The 23,478-nt window shown below is 39.9% G+C and overlaps 1 long non-coding RNA gene across 1 annotated transcript; it reads right to left on the bottom strand.

The window, feature by feature from the left end:
• Positions 1-6,171: 6,171 nt before the first annotated feature.
• On the bottom strand, positions 6,172-8,263 carry LOC116723855 (uncharacterized). The gene is made up of 2 exons (XR_004340056.1): positions 8,065-8,263; positions 6,172-7,974 (listed from the first exon to the last, which is right to left on the bottom strand). It is a non-coding gene; the product is annotated as an uncharacterized LOC116723855 (long non-coding RNA).
• Positions 8,264-23,478: the final 15,215 nt, after the last annotated feature.

The following is a 23,478-nucleotide window of genomic DNA, read 5'->3' as shown; positions in this document are numbered from 1 at the left end:
TATTATCAATTATTGTGGCAGAGTGTGTCGTAATTCTTGTTGGTTTTGATATCAATGGAAAGAAACCCAAACTACACATTGTATCAACAAACATCCTATTTAAATCAATTTGGGTTCCTAAATCTATATTAAAATCTCCACACAGAAATAATGTTTTATTTTTACTCATTTCAATAAGCTCTATTAATTTTTCAGTAATTAATTCTAAGTTAGATCCTGGTGTTCGATACACACAACTCACCACTATATTTCTCGATTTCTCACTTAACACTTCTATAGTAATCATCTCCATTACACCTTCAACAGTTGTTGACATAGTATCCTTTATTTTACATCTTATTTCACTATCAGCAAACAAAGCAACACCCCCACCTCTTTTACTACTTCTATTCACATAATGTAATTCATATCCATTTATTTGAAAATTGTTTTTGTTTTCCTCATTCAACCAAGTCTCTGAAACTGCTATTATACTGAATTGTCCATTTAACCGTTTTAAGTAATCTGTTATTTTTGAGAAATTAGAGTTCATACTTCTACTATTTAGGTGAATTACAGAGAAACCTGCTTTTATCATTTTACTGTTGTTAAATTTCTCCTCATCATAGTATTCACACTCGATATCTGGAAAGGGATCTGCAGTTATCAAGTTTACATCATACAATTTAGAATCTGAAAATTCATAATCATTCATTATTTTTGTTTATTGTATTTTAATATAACAGAATCCAATTTAAAAAAAGGAAAAAAAATAAAAAAATAAAAAAGTACTTAATAAACCCATAATGTTAACATAAAGCCACCTCACTGTTTGTTGGACATCCTCTATTTATCCACTATTTACTTGTCCAGTTGCTCTAAGGATCTAATCCATATACCTCGAGCATTTTCAGGAGCATCCTTTGTTTTAATATAAACTTTACAATTCATCGTCCATGTTGCCTGAATTTTATTTTGTTTCTTCAGTATTCTGGCTTTTTTTGCAATTTCTGCATTCTTTTTTGTGAGATGTTCATTTATATAGACACTTGTACCTTTCAAATTTTTTCCTTGTTTAAGCAGCTCAATCTTATGTTTTCTATTTGTGAACCGAATAATTATTGGTAATGGTACTTTCTTCCCTCTTTGACCTTTAACTGATAGAGTATGACAAGCTTCAATATTCTCCTTTTCAATGTCAATGTCTTTACTTTGCAGGAATGCAATAACCTGCTCCTCGGTAGTAGCTTCATGTTCAGAGTTAGTATCAGACCTGCTCCCTCTCACAGCTTGAGAATAGCTTGATCTTATATCCAGTCCTGTTATCAAGACATCGTTTATTCGAGAGTATTGTTCTAGGTCTGCAACTCTGTTTTCCAAAAAGTCAATTTTCTTTACTTGTTCCGCAGTTTGTATCTTTAGCTGCTTGATCTCAGTTAGCAAGTCTGTTATAGTTGACTGTTGCTTTGTCAGTAACGCCAATTCACCAGACATCATATTCATAGCGTCCTTTAGTTCTTCGATATCTTTCTGTATTACCTTCAATGCCATCTTCATCCAATTCCTTAGTCAAATCGCCATACCAGCCTCTGCCCGCTTCCAGTTAGCTTTCCAATTAGCCTTGTTAGCCTCTCTCCTCTCACCGTCGACAACTCCACAGTAGCGCCCGAGTAGAGCCTCCGTACACGAACCGATTTGGTACAGTGTTCTCCACAGCGTCCTCTCCCCAACGTCCTCTCCCCCGCTGTTTGGTCCACTTGTTCCTTAACTGGACTGGCCGGCTCCTGCGCCGCCTTCCTTCCTTCCGTCAGCGAGCACCAGCAGGGTAATTAATCCAAATTATACAAACTCTTCTCTGTTTTTCTTCTGAACTTAAATTATTTCAACTATGAACTTTAGCAAATTTTTTAACCAACATGTTTGACTTCTCCTCCTCAGTCACAGCAATAACATTTCCATCTTTCAGAACTGGATATCCATATTCACTTCTAATTCCATTCATTGTCTTTATCATTCCCCAAACTTTTTAAATTTTTGTTTCCCTGCCTACTGAATTACAAAATTTCCCCAATAAACCTTTTTTGCATTTTTTACAGTTCTTTTAACAAGAGCTTGTAACCTTTTATATTCAATAAAATTCTGAAAATTCTGATTTCTCTTTAACAATCTAAAAGCTTTATTTCGAGATTTACCGGTAATGGCAACATCACATTCCTTTGTCCACCAGGGTACTATTTTCTTCTTATATTTTCCTCTTTTCCTTTGGATTGTTTCACATGCAGCACCTAAAATGGCTTCACATATAGAAATATTTACCTTATCAACATCCAACTCTATATTAGCCTTTTGCATTTCTTCACTTATTATTTAATATTTTTGCCAATCAACATTTCCAAATATCCATCTTTCTATACTTTCATTATCAATTCTTCCCATTTCTAAACCAATTTCAATAAGTATAGGATAATGATCACTTCCTATAGTTGATTCTCTTAATATTTTCCAATTACTAATCCCGGCAAAATTCTCTGAAACTAAAATTAAATCTAACGCTGATTCATATCCATTTCTAATATTAATCCTCATCCCTTCTCCATTATTAAGGCAAACCAATTGTTTTCTATCTATTATTTCTTCCACCACATCTCCATTGGCATCATTCCTTCTACCCCACAAAGTACTAAAAGCATTAATCTCCACAACAAATTAGCTTTCTTCCTATATTTTTAAACATTTCCTCCATTTCATCTATTACAGTTTTTTACACGGATTATAAAAATTTTAGATTTTATTACTTTCTTTATTAATCCAAATTTCCACAGATAACCATTCTAGTGTTGTTACTTTTCCTAAAAATCTATACTGTATTCCTTGTTTTATAAATATTACACATCCTCCACCAGTTTCGTGTTCCCTATCTCTTCTAATACTGTCATATCCTGCTATCACAAAATCTAACTCTGGTTTAAGCCATGTTTCTTGAACACAAATAATATCTGCCTTATTTTCCAAATAATTTAAATATACAGCGACAGTCTGCGTTCTGATTGGTTAATACACACTGAAACTAAACTTCCTATTGGCTAGGTCTCTACCTAGCCAATAGGAAGCCTCCCTAACCTCTGTTTCTTAAAGAGGCATCCCCATTTTATGTGGGTTACACACGCTTTATACATGGGGCCACTTTTTTTTAAATGTGCCCTATCCTGACCTGGTGCTCCACCATTACATTTTACTTCCAAATTCTGAGAACTCTTACTAAGTGTAAGGTCCATTCACTACTGCACATGCAGGACACTTTTAGGTTGTTTCCAGTTCATAAGGGAGATCACATGGAAGTTGCATAATGTGAACAACCATGCAATAAAAAAAAAAAAAACCTCCCTTCACAAAAAAATGTTAATTGAGCCTGCAGTGTGAACATAGCCTATGACAGCTATCTTAATACTGAGGACCTGGGGGTTGCTCTTGTTCTATACTGCTCTGTTAGGTTTGTGCCAGATGTAAAACTAGGCAGTAATGTCCAACCCCAAACAAGATATTGGAAAAAAAAGCCAACAACAGAGGTGGTTATGCCAAAAAACATAATGTCAATGTCTCAACAATGTGATTGTGCTTTCACAAGTTGACTCACCGCCTGTGAAGGCATGGGATCCCACTATTCTTGAAGTCATTAATATTCTGGGGTACAGAGTTACAAACTCATGCACAGCAACTCAGCTGGTGCTATCGGTTCTGTACGTTTCAGACCACCCCATTTGAGGTAAGTCAGTTTGCTATTCTGTAATGATGTGACCACCATGAGGTGGAGCAATGAGATTATTTACACAGGGCCACATCAATAATGATATTATTCAGATAATATGTGCTTGTCACTATAAAATATTTGTCACATAAAGTGTAGGGCAATTCTGTATTGACTACACACACCTGCCTACACAACCAGGTGTAGGAATTAAGCAACTGTTTAATGTGACAGAAATACATTAAACAGTTGGACGTGCTTTCAAAAATGTTAAAAGTCACATTAAGGACTGTTTTAAACATAGAATAGAATATACTTTATTGATCGCCAAGGGGAAATTGCTTATTTGTTAAAAGCTACTCCATCGTAGATAATAAATACAAAGTTTATAAAATATATATATCTAAGAGTGATAATGACTAGAATAAATACATAAATAATGACTAAATAGAGTAAATAAATAAATAAATAACAAGCAATCACATGCAATATATTAATCAATAAATAACCTATAAATGAGCTCAGAAAATTTTTTAATCAATTAGCACAGACTTGGGCATTGTAAAGCCTGATGGCAACAGGCAGAAATGACTTTCTGTGCCACTCTGTGGTGCACTTTGGCAAAATAAGTCTCTGGCTGAAGGTGCTCCTGTATCCAGCCAACAGGCCATGGAATGGATGAGACTCGTTGTCCAAGATGGCCTGCATCTGGGACAGGATGATTCTTTTGTCACTTTGACCGACTGAGGCTCTGCATTCAGGAAGGAGGCAAGGCAACAAAATGCAGTCGAGGTAGATTTATTTGGAGCTGCAGGTCACAGTTACACCGACACCCATTTTCACAGTGAGAGCGAGAAGCTGGCATTTATACCTGAGGCAAGTTCACCATTTATACCAAATAAAGGGGTGATCAAAAAAGAAGAAGAAACAAACACTACTTACACAAACCTAACACCAAAACAATAAATGGTACCAATGTAGAGGAATATAATTATATTAATAGTTAAAAATTATGTAGTTTGGTGGTTTCACACTAAGATATGTTTTAACCTAAAAGAATGTATTGTGTCAAATGGATTGGGATTATGTAAGAGCAGAAATACTCTTTATGGAGTTGTTTTTGCAATATCATTGAATCATTTGCAATAATAAGAATCAGTTGCAATAATAAGAATAAATGTGAACCAGGACAAATCGCCTAAAAACAGTTTTTACCCGATGGCAATCATGGCACTAAATTCAAAGGCATAAGAACTTCTGCTCTTGACACCACTTTGTTATAAATGTAAATTCTGTTGCGACACCTCCAGGCACTGCAACCATCTTCTGATGTCTATTTATTTCTCATTTTGTACTATTCATTTCTTTATCTTTGTATATTATGTATATACACATAACCTGCATCTTAACTCGAGTCGAGCAAATCTCAATCTCGTTGTAATCTGTTGATGACAATGACAAATAAATCTTATCTTATCTTATCTCATCTTATCTTATCTTTTTTCACTGAGGAAATCTGGCGCCATAGAAGGTCGAATTGACCTGGCTCCAGGCTTCCCCTGGCGTGCGAAGCCGAAGTGAGACGGGAAGAATGTTTGGGAAACGATCTGTTTGGATAGATAAGAATAATAATTGGCTTGTTTTGCACCTTTGAAATGGAGCAGATGTTGGAGGTCAGTAGGTCTTAATATTTCCAAGGAACTTCCAATCCAGTGTAAGATGGAGCCAAATAAACTACGTAAATGGAGAAAAGCAACGCCATTGGTCGAGATTTTCCAATACACACCAGTAGAGCTTGGACCCTATAAAAAACTGATACCAGAAGTAGAAGGCAAGAGATTTTGGGACAACTGTAACGATGTGCATGTGATGTTTAGTTCCGCAGATGTGCATTAAAATCTCTTCTCGTTTTGACTATGAGCAGATGGAGTTCCGAGGCTTATTTAACCTTTATTAATATACTCACACACATGCATGCATGCAAATCATTAGAACTAAGATCAATCAAAGAATAAATTTAACTTATTTAACTCCTAAGAGCATTACCCCTCCTAACTGAAGGTAATATAGTCCAGGAGCTTTTTAACAGCACCTGGAGCACTTGTCTCATTTTGCTGCACCAGCCTGTTGAGGAGACACACCCAGAAAGGTAAGTACCGGTACTCAAACCAATTAGCAAACTCAAATTAAACCAATCTAAATCAGAAACAAACTGATATTTCCCCCACACTCTTCCAGTACAGGAATGATGGCCAGTCCCTCTGCCTGAAAGAATGTTTAATTAAATGTCACAATGTAACTGAAATAAAGTACTGAAACAAAAATAATTTGTTCTGTAAATAAATTCAACATTAATTATTCAATATCAATAATCATTTATTAGGGATGGAACCCTGGTCTCCATCACACCTTCTTTCAATCTGGAGAGACTCAGACGGAAAAAAACAGCGATTAAAAAGGTTTATTGACATGCATGAATTTAAAGTTCTTTGGTGCTCCGGCCCCAGCTGAGGACATTGAGCTGTGAATTGCGATAAGCTCGGATGAGCATTCCCGATGAAGGTTAGGAATGTCATCCCCCGGGACCCGACACTGGTGGTGGAGGTCGGTGAAGGATGCGAGCCTGAAGAGTGGAGGTGGAGAAGGGGTGGAGGAGGGTTGAGCGCAGCTGGAAAGCGGAAGATGCCATGGATGGAGGTCCTTATCAACTGGGCCTTGGTCGGTGATTGGATGTGACGTGGCTTAGTCCAGGGTTGATAGGTCGGCGGCGATGAGCGGGACGCGCCGATTGGATGATGCAGGTGGGGCTAAAGAATCTTCCAGTTTGAATTTGCGCCTAGGCTTCATTTCTGACATCACTGTCAGAGTCCAGCTCCACTCCAACGACGTTACTGGCCATCCAGATCAGTTTCTTCAGTCTGTTGGTGTTCTCCACCTTCAGCCTGCTGCCCCAGCACACCACAGCATACAGGATGGCCCTGGCAACCAGAGTCATAAAACATCCTGAACAAAGTTCAGGAGATGGAGGGTGCTTTTCTGACATTCATTACTGAATGAGTTGTCAGTAATAAATGTATCATTCATTATCATTACTGATAACATTTTTTCACATTAGAAAATTGACCCAGGACCAGGAGGATATATTTCATAAGACCACCAACAATATCTGTGTGCTGAAGCGTGTGCTTTGTTTAACAGTAAACATGAGATAACATTGGTTGTGAATAAATAAAGTGAAATAAATTGAACTGAGTATTTTAGAAAACCACAGATACAAGAGTAATTTTAACAACAAAGCCAGTTTGGTACCTGGTAATCGTGGATTGTTTTAATTTTGTTAAGTTGCAAATAGTTCAAACTTCAATGGTAATGATTAAAATAAATTGCATTGCTGAAATACTATTAGTATTCATATGTCCAATCTTCACCTGTTACCTTTTAAAGCTTCTCTAAGGTGGATGTTATTTTTCTGAATTTTGTTTTCAAGAGACTTCTGTTTTTTGTTGCGTGAAAGCTATTATTTAGATGTTTAATCTGCATACCAAAAAATGCTACAGTGACAAGGCATTATTGATGTTTATTTGCTATTATCAATAAATAACAGCAAGTACATTTGGATTTTATGGGTTGGAGGAATTCAATGATAAATGCAATATAATCTCGTCTGAATCCAAGTGAATCCTGCAAATTTGACAAAAATGTCATGATGGGTTCAGTTTTTCTTGCCCACATGCAGAACACAACAGGAGAACAGGTATCAGTAAAAGGTGGTTTATTGAAATATAAAGATGTGCTGGATGGGGGGTGGCTCCAGGGGAGGGTTCACGAAGTCGTCGGCTCCCTACAGAATAGATTAGACTTGGTGAGTTCAGGGTAATGGTAAACGGGAGCTCTGAGACAATTGGACTGATCTTACTTGTGGTGAGATGATCTTGGTCTGGGAGGGGTTGATTCCAGGTTCGAGGGTCCAGGTTCTCTAGCGGGAGGTCTGGGTTCCAGATGGAGGGTCTCAACTGAGCAGGATCCGATGGAGGTACATCGACTGCGGCGGAGGGCGGACAGGTAAGTACAGGTGTAGCGAAGGAACTGGTGTGGAAGGGATGGCGGGGAATGATGAAGATCGAGGGAGATGTGGAGATGGAACTCGGGCAACCAGTGGGTACGTTCCACAGCGTCACGAGGGGAACAGAATCCAACAGCGAGGACTAGATCTGCTTGAGGGGAATCCATGGCTTCACAGGATGGAACACCTGCAGAAGGAGGACAACGAAGGCTTATTCCAAACAATTTTCTCGAGGAACAAAGAATCACAGAGGGCTATCTCTGGGGGCTCGGAGTACCATAGAAGGCAAACACTCAGGCGCTGAAGTGCTGGCAGTCCGCTTCCTTTAAGCTCCAGGTGTTGATGAGATGATTGAATACTGGTGCGTAACCATGGGCGTGCTTCTTCCAGTCAGCAGCCTTGTGGCACCATCTGGTGGACCCGATCCGGAAAACCCACAAAAACAAAAAGAAACCCCAGAACCTAACAAAAAACACCTTGGGCTGCAATAAGATATAATATAAACAAATATATAAACGTATAATATATATGTATATATATATATATATATATATATATATATATATATAAACGTATAATATAAACAAGATATGACAACTGTAGAGCACAGAAGTGACATCTGAGGTGGGCCAATGGTTCATGTACTTCAGTCTGACATTTGGGTCAGACTGAAGTACATGAAAACACATTACAAGATCAATCTTTTGAAGTATTCAGCCAAATTCTTTCTAGTATTATGGTTGACTTTTACAACAATTTACATACAAAATATTGTGTGCATTAAGTAGTTTGATTTAGGTTAAATAAATAAATTCTGCTGGAGTTTTGAGTTTTTAATGGGCCTTGTTAAACACAATTGTTCATTTGCTTACAAAAAACATTTCAATCTGGAGAGACTCAGACGGAGAAAGACAGCAATTAAAAAGGTTTATTGACATACATGAATTAAAGTTCTTTGGCGCTCGGGCCAAAGCTGAGGACATTGAGCTGTGAATTGCAATAGGCTTGGCTGAGCATTCCTGATGCTGGTTTGGAATGTCATCCCCCGGGGCCCGACATTGGTGGTGGAGGGAGCTGAAGAATGCGAGCCTGGAGAGCCAGGAGAGTGGAGGTGGAGAAGGGGCGGAGGTGGGTTGAGCGCAGCTGGAATGCGGAAGATGCCATGGACGGAGGTCCTTATCAACTGGGGCTTGGTCGGTGATTGGCCGTGACGTGGCTTGGTCCAGTGTTGATAGGTCGTTGATGATAAGCGGGACACACCGATTGGATGATGCAGGTGGGGTTAAGGAGTCTTCCAGTTTGAATTTACGCCTAGGCTTCATATTACATAAAATGTTGGAAAATGCGAAAGTTGGAAAATGTTTAGCTATCTTAAATAGGTTTATCTTTATTTTAAAAACGTCAGTATCTCAAGATTTTACAGCAACATCCTGAATAGTTGAACCTTAAACTATAAGCCTGAGATGCCTCAATCTTTGGAAGACTACTGTCTTCCAAATATTGAGGCTTGATTTGTGAAATGGAATTTTTAAAGCACTTGTTACTCAAGCAATTTTGTTGAGTGATTTTGGTGGATCATTGAAGGTTGGAGGCAGGGCTAGAGTGGGACCAAAACATAACCTTGGTATGTTTGCCCATGCCAGTCCACCATGATTATTTATACAATATGTGAACCACAGTACCGCAATTATTATCTTGAAGTGAAAATGAAAAGTGAATAGCTGCGCATTTCACCACCGTTCCTGAAAAAAACCCGACTCAGCTTCCTTTTTATAGTTGTTGTTCCTTCCTTTACTTTTCTTGAAAGAGAGTGAATACATGATCTAGCTATTTACCTCCTTGGCACATAAAAGGTAAGTTAAGGTAGGGTAATTTTTTTTGCATAGCACATTTTCAGCAACAAGGTAATTAAAAGTGCTTCACGTGTATTAAAAGGAAACAAACAAAATATCCAACCAACGAAAAGAGCAAAAGAAGAAAAAGAATAGGTTGTTTTTAAAAAAAATTATCCCAAAGATTATAAATGACAAAAGATAAACTGAGCTCATAAAAGAGATCAAAGAAACAAAACTGAAATCAGGCAAAAATGTAAACAAACTGGCTGCACAAACAAATATAACTGACCTCCCAAAGAAATGACACACGGGGGTTTATAAACTGGCTGATTAGACCAATGTTTTTCAACCACTGTGCCGCGGCACACTAGTGTGCCGTGAGTGATCGTCAGGTGTGCCGTGGAAATTTCACCTAATTGGTCTAAAAAGATTTTTTGAAAACAAATTAATTATCTGCAAATAATATGCTATCTTCTAGTGTCTGTGCTGTAGTAGTGACTAGCGGCATAATCATGTAATTTCCTTACCACTAGATGGCAGTAGGTACATAGCATTGTACGTTAAAACAAGAGAATTAGTGATGCGTGAATGTGACAGGTAGAGGTGAGAGCATTGTATCTAGCAAGACTGTGATGACAGTGATGGAAAAGTTTTTGAAAAGAAAAAATGCTAACTCCGATCTGGTCCCTGGACAAAATTCGGACCCAGATGAAGGCCCTAGTATGAGTGGATATCAACAGAATGCAAATACCGTGAGCTCGAGACAGTACAGTGAGAGTTACATTTCATTTGGATTTACTTTTACCGGGAATGCAACGACACCGAATCCGTTGTGCTTGGTATGCGGTGAAAAGCTATCCAACAGTTCTATGGTACCAAGCAAGCTTAAACGCCATCTCCAAACGAAACACCCTTCGCTTCAGAACAAGAAAGCAGACTATTTTGTTCTCCTGCGTAAACACATGGAGAAACAGGCAACTTTTATGAGAAAAACCACAAAGGTAAATGAGAGAGCCTTTAAAGCTAGCTACCACGTAGCTGAACTTGTAGCTAAATCAAAAAGGTCCCACACTGTGGCAGAGACAATATTACCTGCATGCAAAGCCATTGTAAATGAGATGCTCGGACCTGAAGCAGTTAAAGAAACAGCAAAAGTCCCTCTCTCAGATAACACAATTTCCAGACGTATTGATGACATGTCTGCAGACATCGAAAGTGTGGTTTTAGAAAAGATCCGTATCAGTGAAAAATTTGCGTTGCAACTTGACGAGTGTACTGATATTAAAGGACATGCTCAACTCTTGGCGAATGTGCGTTTTGTGGATGGAGACACAATCAGAGAAAACTTCCTATTTTGCAAGGCATTGCCAGAAAGGACAACAGGAGAAGAAATTTTTTGGGTCACATCAGAATATCTTGAACAAGGAGGACTTAAGTGGGAAAACTGCACGAGTGTTTGCACTGATGGAGCTGCAACCATGGTCGGGCGCACCAAAGGCTTTGTAAGCAGAGTGAAGGAAAGAAACCCAGATGTAATTATTACGCACTGTTTCTTACACCGTGAGGCCCTCATGGCCAAGACTTTACCAGCAGACCTAGCACCTGTGTTGAATGATGTTGTAAATATGGTAAACTTTGTGAAGGCACGACCTGTGAAAAGCCGCATATTTGCATCTTTGTGTGAGGAAATGGGAGCGGAGCATAAGACCTTGTTGTTTCACACGGAGGTCCGATGGTTGTCGGCAAGGTACTAGCCCGTGTGTATGAGCTGCGGGAGGAACTCAGAGTGAATCTGACAAATGAGGGGTCCGATTACGCAAAGCTGCTTGCAAGTGATGAGTGGTGTGCAAGGCTGGCATACCTGGCGGATATTTTTCACCATCTGAATGAACTGAACACACGAATGCAAGGCCGAAATGAAAACCTGCTCACAAGTACGGATAAAATAAAAGGATTCCGCTCAAAGGTGCACCTCTGACAACAACATGTGGAAAGTGGCAACCTTGAAATGTTCCCACTAACCAAGAAATGACAAAATGTTCACACTGCTGTGAAATAATAGGTACACATTTAAAAACTCTCCAGGAGAAGATGTCATTTTATTTCTCTTCAGCCTTCACTGAATGCCTTGACTGGGTTAGGGACCCATACAGCTCAGCAGTTGTTGGAAAGAACATGGCTTTGCAGGAGCAGGAAGAACTAACTGAACTGAGACAAAATAGTGGTTTAAAGCTGAGCTTTGCTGATCTACCATTGGACAGTTTTTGGTTGACTGCTGCCAAGGAGTTTCCTGTTCTGGCAAACAAAGCTATTTTAACATTGCTCCCATTTTCCACAACATATCTGTGTGAAGTGAGCTTCTCAAGCCTGGCTACTATAAAAACTAAAAACAGAGAGACTGAGAGCTGTTGAGGAAGAGCTTCGTGTGTGTCTTTCTTCAATTCCTGCCAGGATATCAGCTCCGTGTTCATCCAAACATGCACAAGTTTCACACTAAATGAGTAAAATATACAGATATTAACATTTTGTACATACAACTCTTCATATTGTAACAGTGAAATCTTTCCCAAATATTATTGCTTCTCTCAGTTTTCTACAACCTCTTTAAATTTAAGACCACATTGTTGTGCCACTGTTCAGGTGTTCTTTTGAAGTGGACATGTTAAGTGCAATTTGAAATATGAAATATAAAATATGATAAAAAATAACTTTTTGTGTTTATTTGATTCCGATTCAATACACTTTGATAAGAATGACTATATACAGGTAAAAGCCAGTAAATTAGAATATTTTGAAAAACTTGATTTATTTCAGTAATTGCATTCAAAAGGTGTAACTTGTACATCATATTTATTCATTGCACACAGACTGATGCATTCAAATGTTTATTTCATTTAATTTTGATGATTTGAAGTGGCAACAAATGAAAATCCAAAATTCCGTGTGTCACAAAATTAGAATATTGTGTAAGGGTTAAATTTTGAAGACACCTGGTGCCACAAACTAATCAGCTGATTAACTCAAAACACCTGCAAAGGGCTTTAAATGGTCTCTCAGTCCAGTTCTGAAGCCTACACAAACATGGGGAAGACTTCAGATTTGACAGCTGTCCAAAAGGCGACCATCGACACATTGCACAAGGAGGGAAAGACACAAACGGTTATTGCTGAAGAGGCTGGCTGTTCTCAGAGCTCTGTGTCCAAACACATTAATAGAGAGGCAAAGGGAAGGAAAAACTGTGGTCAGAAAAAGTGTACAAGCGATAGGGATCACCGCGCCCTAGTCAAGATTGTGAAAAAAAACCCATTCAAAAATGTGGGGGAGATTCACAAGGAGTGGACAGCTGCTGGAGTCAGTGCTTCAAGATCCACCACCAAGAGACGCTTGAAAGACATGGGTTTCAACTGCCGCATACCTCGTGTCAAGCCACTGTTGACCAAGAAACAGCGCGAAAAGCGTCTCACCTGGGCTAAGGAAAAAAAGAGCTGGACTGCTGCTGAGTGGTCCAAAGTCATGTTTTCTGACGAAAGCAAATTTTGCATTTCCTTTGGAAATCGAGGTCCCAGAGTCTGGAGGAAGACAGGAGAGGCACAGGATCCACGTTGCCTGAAGTCTAGTGTAAAGTTTCCACCATCAGTGATGGTTTGGGGTGCCATGTCATCTGCTGGTGTCGGTCCACTCTGTTTCCTGAGATCCAGGGTCAACGCAGCCGTCTACCAGCAAGTTTTAGAGCACTTCATGCTTCCTGCTGCTGACCTGCTCTATGGAGATGGAGATTTCAGGTTCCAACAGGACTTGGCGCCTGCACACAGCGCAAAATCTACCCGTGCCTGGTTTACGGACCATGGTATTTCTGTTCTAAATTGGCCAGCCAACTCCCCTGACCTTAGCCCCATAGAAAATCTGTGGGGTATTGTGAAAAGGAAGATGCAGAATGCCAGACCCAAAAACGCAGAAGAGTTGAAGGCCACTATCAGAGCAACCTGGGCTCTCATAACACCTGAGCAGTGCCAGAAACTCATCGACTCCATGCCACGCCGCATTAATGCAGTAATTGAGGCAAAAGGAGCTCCAACCAAGTATTGAGTATTGTACATGCTCATATTTTTCATTTTCATACTTTTCAGTTGGCCAACATTTCTAAAAAATCCCTTTTTTGTATTAGCCTTAAGTAATATTCTAATTTTGTGACACACGGAATTTTGGATTTTCATTTGTTGCCACTTCAAATCATCAAAATTAAATGAAATAAACATTTGAATGCATCAGTCTGTGTGCAATGAATAAATATAATGTACAAGTTACACCTTTTGAATGCAATTACTGTAATAAATCAAGTTTTTCAAAATATTCTAATTTACTGGCTTTTACCTGTATTTAATATAGGTGGCAATAGAGTATCATATGTTTACATTTTTGGTTGGTGGTGTGCCTCGTGATTTTTTCAATGAAAACAATGTACCTTGGCTCAAAAAAGGTTGAAAAACACTGGATTAGACCATTTAAGACACAATAGGGTAGCTAAACAGAATACAATTATAAATAACACAAAACAAAACAGTACAGCTAAGTTTGGCTAAAGACCTAAAAATGAAAATCAAAAATATTAAACTTTAAATACTAATATTTACTTAAATACAAAACTTATCTAAACAAAGAAACTACAAATTCCCCCTGCCAGCAGGAACTAGTGGTGCAGTCCGATCAGCATTGAAGCCTGCTGAGCCCTGGCCCCCATCCTTTGTCTGGCAACTCCAAGGCAGGTAAGTACCAGCAGGAAAAACAGAGTTAATCTTAAGCAAAAAAATTCACTTAAATTGATATATATGCTAACTAAATGTGCGCACTAACAAATAGAACAAATGTATCCAAATCAACTAATAAAAGTGTTGTGTTTGTATGAAAAAATAAATTGTGCATAAAAAGAGTTACCGACAAAGGAGTGTGGCCATGGATTTGGCCATCACACACTCCCCCACTTCCTGGTCTTCTCTCTGGCACCGAGAAAAGTAATCAGTAGTGGTGATGTCTTTGCCAGAGATAGTGAACCTTGAACTGAAATGGCTGCCTAGCAAGATACCATCTGGTGATTCTCCCATTAGTGTCCTTCATTTTTTCTATGATCAGTCCGAAGGGTGAATTCTCTTCCAAGCAAATAATATTTGAACGAGTCAAGGGCCCATTTAATAGCCATGGCTTCCTTCTCTCCATATTGTCTCTGCATATTGTCTCTGCATATTGTCTCTCCCTTGGGAGCAGCTTGCGGCTGATGTAGGCAACTGGATGTTGGTTCTCTGGTGGTCCCTGCAGATGCACTGCCCCAAAACCCCTTTCAGAAGCATCAGTCTGCAACAAAGATTTTGTCAAATCTGGTGAGTGCAAAATTGGATTCTTACTCAGGAATTGGCTAATGTCCTTAAAATCAGCAACAGCATCTGCTGTCCATTGAATTTTGGTGGGACTTCTGGAACCTGTCATGTCTGTTAGGGATGCTGCTCTAGCTGAGAAATTGAGGATGAATCTGTGGTAGAATGCAGCCAAGACCGTAGCTGTTTCCTGGTTTGTGGGAGCAGACAGGATGCTATTGCATTGATTTTATCAACTTGAGGTTTAAGAGTGCCACCTCCAATGGTGTACCCAAGGTACTGTATTTCTGTCCTAGCAAGAGTACACTTTGCTGACTGTAAGGCCTGCAGAATGCAGCCAATCCAGGACCTCCTTTAGATGGTCAACATGCTCTTCCCAAGTTTCACTGAAAACCACAACATCATCAAGGTATGCACAGGTGAATGTTGAGAGCCCACAGAGTACCTGATCCATTAGTCTTTGAAATGTTGCTGGGGCCCCATGGAGACCAAATGGCAGGACTGGGAACTCGAACAATCCCCAAGAGGCGCGAAATGCTGTTGCTCCTGGGACTGTTTGGTGACAGGCACCTGCCAGCAGCCTTTAGACAGATCAATAGTTGCTTCCCCCAGGTGTTCAATGAGGTCTTCAGTAAGTGGCATTGGGTAGGAGTCAAATTTGATATGGAGTTGAGATACCTGTAGTAGATGCAAAATCTTATTTTGCCATCCTTTTTCGGAACCAAAACAACTGGGTTGCACCACTCACTTGTTGAAGCTTGAATGATTCCTAGAGACAGTATGAGGTCCATCTCCTCCCAAAAGCGTTCTGGTATCCTGTAACTTATAACAGCATTAGAACACTGCTGTGCTCCACCAGAGTGGTGCGACCTGGGCACTCTTGAAATATGTCATTAGTAATAGGAGGTGTTACCTGAGACTGTTGCTCACTGGTGAGATGGCTTAGGTCCAGCACAGAGGATGTTACTGAAGGCAAATAGTCATTAACTTCTTTCTCCTCATCCACTCTGAATAAGCAACACCTCTGTTTAATTCTTCTTCCATGGAATCCACTCCTTGAGAAGATTAACATGGAGCACTCGACTCCCTCGTTGAAAACCTGGTTTGGAGACTTGGTAGGTAGTAGGTCCAGTTTTCCTCAGTACTTCAAAGGGTCCCTACCACTTGCAACTTGCTGTCAGAAGTTGGCAACATAACCAAAACCTTCTGACCAGGAACAGAACTTATGTGGCGAGCTTTTTTATCAAACCAAACCTTTTGGTGTCACTGAGCAGCTGCCAACTCACTCATCTGCTGCAGTTTATCCCTCATATGGAGGACAAATGAAATAATGTTAACAGGATCCTCTTTACTTTGATCTCCCTCCCATGCATCTCTCAGCAGGGTCAGAGGGCCCCTCACATCATGGCTATAAAGGAGCTCAAATGGGGAGCAACCTGTGGAAGCCTGAGGAACCTCCCTGTAAGCAAAAAGGAAGTATGGCAACGACTGATCCCAATCAGAGCCTGTATCATGAACAAACTTACGAAGCATTTGTTTGAGGGTTTGGTTAAAACGCTTTGTTAGGCCATCCGTCTGTGTGTGGTATGGTGTTGTCCTCATGCTCCTGATGCCCAACACCTTACAGACCTGTTTCAACAGTGTGAATATAAAGTTAATGCCTTGATCAGTTAAAATCTCCTGTGGAAATCAAACCCTTGAGAAAAGTTGAATCAGTGAGGAAGCCACATGTTTTGCTTCAACAGTCTTTAATGGAAAAACTTCAGGATATCTGGTCGCATAGTCTGTAATGACTAGCATAAAGCAATTTCCAGATTTACTTTTTTCCACAGGGCCAACTATGTCCATCCCAAGACGTAGAAAAAGTGTGCCAATGATGGGGAGGGGGGGAAGGGTTGAAGTGGTGCTTTGGTAGGGACTCTAATTGAGGTTTTCTGACACTCAGGGCAGCTTCTGCAAAATAGAGCAACATCTGATGGCCCAGGCCTGAAAAAGTACCGCTTAATGCGAGCAGTGGTCTTATACTTCCCAAGATGGCCAGCCCAGGGAATAGAATGTCCTAAAGTCAGCACTGTCTCATGAGCCTTCTTTAACTAACTGCTTAAACTGGCCATGTTGATGGTATAAAATGCCTTCTTGCAATATGTACTGCTCTTTATTTGTGTCAGACCCTACAGAGCAGGGCAGACAAAGTTGGATCATTCTGCTGCATTTGTCTGATGTTTGTGGGTATTGAAAAACCCAGTGGCATATTTGGAGGCACTTCAACTGAAGTCTCAGCCAGAGCATGTTGAAATTTCTCCCGCCTTCTTTGACTGCGTGGCTTCCGAGATTTCCCAGGTTCTGTCTGCAACTCAGCCTTGAAAAAAAGGTAAAGCACTGAGTGTTGCAAAATGCTCATCTTGATTTTTAGCTTGGGACCTGGTTACAGCCACATTACAGCTCTGCATATCCCTCAATAAATCATAAATGACAGGCAGATCCTCCCCAAGAACTACAGGTAGGTTATCAGTCACCCCAACCTTCAACAGATAGGGAGCCCCCTGCACCTCAACAAACATATCAGTAGTGGGGTATCATTTCTCATCACCATGTACACAGCAAACCAATATTGTTTCAAAAGGGCATATACAATTACTGTAGTTGGTACATGTTTCTTGTGCACTAGAGTCTGTGTGCTGCCAGTATCTATTAAAGCATTCATTTCATGTCCAGCAATCTTCACTAGAATGATTTTATTTGACTGCTTTATTTCAGGTTTAATATCCATATTCTGATTAGGCACAAAACACATTTGAGTTAGCTTACTTTGATTCTTGGGGCACATGGGCTTGGTGTGACCTTCTTGTCCACAGAGGTAACACACTGGTGGTCCTTTTCCTTGTCTTGAAAGGCCGATTTTCTCTTAAAAAAGACTTACCCACACCCGTTGCTAACTTTTGATGAGGCTTTGAGGATTGTAACCGACGAGAGTCTTTGGCAGCTCTCCATGCACTGTTGCTCCATGGCTGACTCCTACTTCTGGCAGCTACAAACACTGCTACACTGGCGGATGCCAGAGTAGCAGTTTCTGCAGCAGACTTTGGATTGTGCTCCTTTATCCAGACCTGAAGCTCAGGACACAGCATTCTCAAAAATTGTTCCAGAATAATCAGTTCGTCAACTTGTTTCACAGTTTTATCTTTAGGTTGAATCCACTTCTCATAAAGTTCTTTGAGTCTTGAATACAATTCCTTTGGACTCTCATCAAGACTATCAAGGCAGCGAAATCTTTGTCAGTAAGTTTCTGGATTTATATCATATTTTGTAAGATGGCAGCTTTTACCTTTTCATATTCTAGGGAATCATCCACATCCATGTTAACATAGGCACTGCGAGCCTTACCAGTCAGAAGAGGAATGAGATGAAAAATCCAGTCTGACTTTGGCCAACAATAAGCAGCTGCAATTCTCTCAAAAGTAGTCAGAAAGTGTTCAATATCATCTTCAACAGTTAATTTTTCCAATTTAGGATGACAAATGTGCACAGACTAATCTTTTGAGCTGGAAGCTGAATCTGAATCCTCAGGTTGAGATGTTGCTTGAATCTGAACATCAGTTTGAGTTTCAACAGGCTGTGGATCAGTTGATGTGGGCTCAGGGGTCGAGGTTGTCCTGGCATGCATTTCCATCTGCAAAAGCCTAAACTGGTGTTGCAAACACTTGAAGCGCTGTTCTTGTTGTGCGGAAACCTCTCTTTGCTTTTTCTCCCTAACTTCCCGTTGTCCCATGAACGCCTGAAGAATTCCAGCAATATCATGCAGAATTGGCTCTCTGGTCTCATGCTCAGTGTCTCCAGCTGCTGCTGAAGCTCCTACTTCCATTTCCTCACTCTCTGACTGCTGGTCTTTGGTCTCAACCTCAGCTTCTACCCAGAAGCTCAAACGACTTGGACAAGCCTTAAAACTTAAGATAAGAAAAGGTTAGAGACCTGATGAAATAGTCTATACTTTAGGCTAATAAAGTATGCTTTTTTAGGTGCCTTAGTAATCTTTTACTATTTTTGTTAAAATTTCAAAGATAATAAAAAAAAATTTAAGTTGCGAGCAGCCTCGTGCGGCCCTCACAGCCAAGCGCCGCTCCAGCCTATTGGCCACCGCGGGGGTTCCAGCCACCGCAGAAGCTCTCGCAGTTTCCAGAGCCGCAGCCTGCTCGCCACTGCAGAAGCTATCGACCGTTCACAGTAAAACATGACACTTCCTGTTCTCAGGGGGCGTGGCCTAAGTGATGTCATCATTTGACCATTGGATATTGTAGGACACCCGATGTTGATCAATCACTGAAAGTTTAGTGCCTCTGTGTGTTTCTGTGTAGGACATATAACAGTTTCGTGTTTCATGGCGAGTAGGTGAACTTTGACCCCAGGAAACGCCCTTTCAGCATGCTCAAAAACTCACCGTTTTGATAACTAAAAACCGGCCATGCCTTATGAACAGACTGACCGAGTTTGAAGTCGATCAATCGAAATCCCTAGGAGGAGTTCGATCAAATACAAAGGCTGTAAACGTCAAAAGTGGGGACGAAATCGGACCTTCAATCCAAAATGGCCGACTTCCTGTTGGGTTTAGAGCATGGCTCCAAGAGACTTTTTTGTACGTCCTGACAAGTTACACAAGTGTACCAAGTTTCATAATTCTAGGTTAAAGCATGGCTTGGGGCTGATCATTTAAAATATTCTAGGGGGCGCTGTAGAGAAATGAGGCCACGCCCACCAAATTTCGCTATGGATTCCTGTTGGCGGGTGGATAAGGATCCATCCTAGTGAGTTTGGAGCAGCTCGGCCCGAAACTGTGGAATTCAGAGCCAAACATATTTCAACGGTGTTCGCAACGCCGCCACGTCCACCTGCTTCATTGCAGCCGGTCGGGGTTAGAATCCACAACACACCAACATGTCTTCTGTCTCTGGACACAGTTTCATGTTGATTAGGTCAAAGGGGTAAGATAGCGACCGTTCACAGTAAAACATGCCACTTCCTGCTCTCAGGGGGCGTGGCCTAAGTGATGGAATTTTTTCACCACAGGGTATTTTAGGACACCCGATGACGATCAATCACTGAAAGTTTGGTCCCTCTATGTGTTTTTGTATAGGAAATATAAGAGTTTCTTGTTTCAGGGCGAGTAGCTGAACTTTGACCCCTGGTAACCGCCCTTCAACATGCTCAAAAACTCACCATTTTGACAACTTTTAATTGGCCAAGTTTGAAGCCGATTAATCGAAATCCCTAGGAGGAGTTTGATCAAATACGAAGGCTGTAAATGGCCAAAATGGGGTCAAAATCGGACCTTCAATCCAAAATGACCGACTTCCTGTGATACTTGCACTATGACATTAATTGTGAATTCTGAGCGTCTTGGTGAGCTCTACAACTGTACCGAATTTCAGGTCTCTACGATGAAGTAAGTGAATAGCAAAGGGTCTTTTGAAAATTGCTAGGTGGCGCCGTTGAGCCATTTTTTTTTGTGATTTTTGTGACGACCTTAAAATATGTAAATTTGAAACTCGCTGTATGCATCCGCCAAGTTTGGTGAGTTTTTTAATATGATAAAGCCTCCAAAAAGGCGCCTCTTTGGGGTGGCAGAAAAATAAGAATAAGAAGAAACAGTACAGATACAATAGGCCTTCGCAGCGCTTTGCTGCTCGGGCCTAATTAAAGCCGCAAGTGGGGTCGGGCTGCGGCCTATTGGCCACCGCGGGGGTTCCAGCATTGCTCCCTGACGACGCACAAAAAATCTGGTGCAGATCGGCCAATGTAGCGAGGAGATATAGCTGAGGGATTAACCTAGTGAAATTACAATTCAATACTATTGGGCTCCTTAGAGGTTCACAAGAGTCAATCATAAAATGTTACGTGGAAATCCCATCGGATTTCCATGTATGTATGGATGTATGTATGATTTAGAGACGACTGCATGCATTTCTCCATCAATCTCTTTGTCATTGGTGGAGTGACACTTAGGAGTAAGTGTCACTGGCGAAATACTGGTGTAGTTATTCATCATCTTTTTGTCAATTTGATACGGTAAGTTCTCTGTCTGATGCAAGTTATTTCTCTGAGAACTCAATTTCTCTGTCTATCTCTTTGTCTTTGTTGGAAGTATTTTATATTTTATTATCATTTATTTGTTTTACCTTTATTTTATATTATCATCCATTTTATTTACCTTTGCATTTACATTTTAATGATGTGTTTTGAAGTGTTTGCAGAAACTCTGGAAGTGGCCTGCTGAGGAGTGAAAAAGGAGGATACCATGAACGAGACATTCCGGCACCTCAGCTTCCGCGTTCGGGGAAAAGCGGCTCAATCTTTTCCGATCTATTGCAAAAGGCTCTTTACACTCGGTATTTGCAGGGCTTGTCCAAGGTAACAATTAATGATGTACATCGATCCGAAGCCCTGACAAGTAAGCTGGAGAAAGGTTTTAAGATGTTCGCCTCATTATACACAGATACGAAGGTGAGTTTTACTTTCTTTAAACTTTGTGGCTAACATTAGCTTTAGCTTATGCTAGACATTTTTCTTGTAAAAATGTGCTATTTAAGTATCTAAACATTTTTCATCATTCATTAACGGACAATTTTTTTTACCTTATGTTCAAGTATATTACGTGCGTTTATCGTCGTTAGTGTCAGAGACCAAGTAACGGGGGATTTTACGGTTCAGGCTTTTTGCTTCTGAAGCCTGAGGAACAACAAGCCCATAGCTTAACAGTAGAGCAGCTCTGGTGTCAGAGTTCTAGTTCAGCTGACTGTTCAGGTTCAAAGTTGTTGCTTTTAGAAAAATATGACCGTGTTCCTTAAGGTCTCCGTGTTATTTCGCTTTATTAGTTTTGCATGTTTCTTGTGAAGCAGGACGGTGTTTACAGCAGTGTGTACAGGAAGATCAGTAGCTCGGCTGTCTGGCTCTGGTCTGCTCTCTGGTTCCCATAAACTCTCTTTCAGGCTGAGTACAGAAGTGATTACATGGAAATAACACAGGAGGCTCCTTTACCTTCTGCTTTAGGCTGAAGAAGTTGATCCGGAGTGAAGTGAAGGCTGCAAACTTTGCTGTGCTTTAACTGGTAGCGACGAATATTTACAAACCACCGTCTTCTTAATTCAGGACCGCTTGGAAATCCATGAAACCTTAAAAGCCCATTATATTAGGAAGACACCAATGTTCATAGTATTGTTTTATTTGCGTCTGAAATAAGACTTTGTCTTTTCTAGCTGTCATGGTAACTCAAAGCGGAAAAAAGAGAGCCGCATTTGCGCATGCGGTTGTGACGTCAGCGCGACAGTCCCCTTGCTCCACCTGATCACCAACCAGTTCTGAGGATGAAGCTCTACATCGTCTTCATGGTGTAAGTCTTTTTTTCCCCTTTTTTTCCCCTTTACACTGAGCAGCTGGCTAAATTTTTAACAACAGCAAAAACTGATGTGTTTCCAACACTAAGTTATTACACTAAACATTATTTGATTTGAAGATAATTGGACAGAATTTATTCCTTTTGTATTTCTCTTTCATACATTTTATTCATTGGTAACTTGCAGGGCCCTGTGATAGACTGGCGACCTGTCCAGGGAGAACCCCCCCTCTCATTTGTTGACTGCTGGAGATGGGCACCACCAGCCTCCCTCACCACTCTGCAAGGATCAGCATGTTCAGATCATGGACATGCTGATCCATGTTGTCTGTAAACTTTGAATATATTTACAATTTGTACAATTCTATGGTAGAATATTGGCAATGTACTCTTGAAAAATGTGAATACATTGAATACACAATGTAATTTTTACAGCCAGAAAGTGTGTTGTAATTGATCCTTCTGTGTTCTGGTAGCCTGATGTGTTTGCAGTGCTGTAGTGTGTATGAAGCATGAAATTTACAAAGTGGCAAAACAGAATAATAAAAGTAACTAAGGAGTGTACTTCATTAGCAATTATAATAAACCAAACTTTTAATTGGAGCATACTGTGATCACACTAATGTATAAAATATGTAATGCCAATATCTTAATACATTCTAAATATATTTTAAATATAATTCAATCACAAAATTAGTACACTCAAAATATACTAATCAAGCATGTTTATTACATAAAAAGAAATATGCTTAAAGTATATCCTAACTTATAACTTGTAGTTATAAATTCCAAGTTATAACTCGGATTATACGTTATAAATGATAAAATTTCTAACTTTTATAAGTTATAAATTGGAGCAATTTATAACTTAAGTTATAAATTGCTCCAAATTTTACTTTAAATTAAAATTAATTTAAATTTAATTTAAATTAATTTATAATTTAAGTTATAAATTGCTTCGAATTATAACTTAAGTTATAAATTATTTTTATAACTTATTTTTAAGTTATAAAAATAACTTAAAAATAAAAGTACATGAGTTTTAAGTACAAAGTACTTAAAACTTTGCTTTAGTACAATTTACATTCTGTTAAAATACAGTAAGC

Source organism: Xiphophorus hellerii, chromosome 8 (genome assembly GCF_003331165.1).
Source record: "Xiphophorus hellerii strain 12219 chromosome 8, Xiphophorus_hellerii-4.1, whole genome shotgun sequence".
NCBI lineage: Eukaryota > Metazoa > Chordata > Actinopteri > Cyprinodontiformes > Poeciliidae > Xiphophorus > Xiphophorus hellerii.
This window is presented reverse-complemented; position numbering and strand designations above follow the sequence as displayed.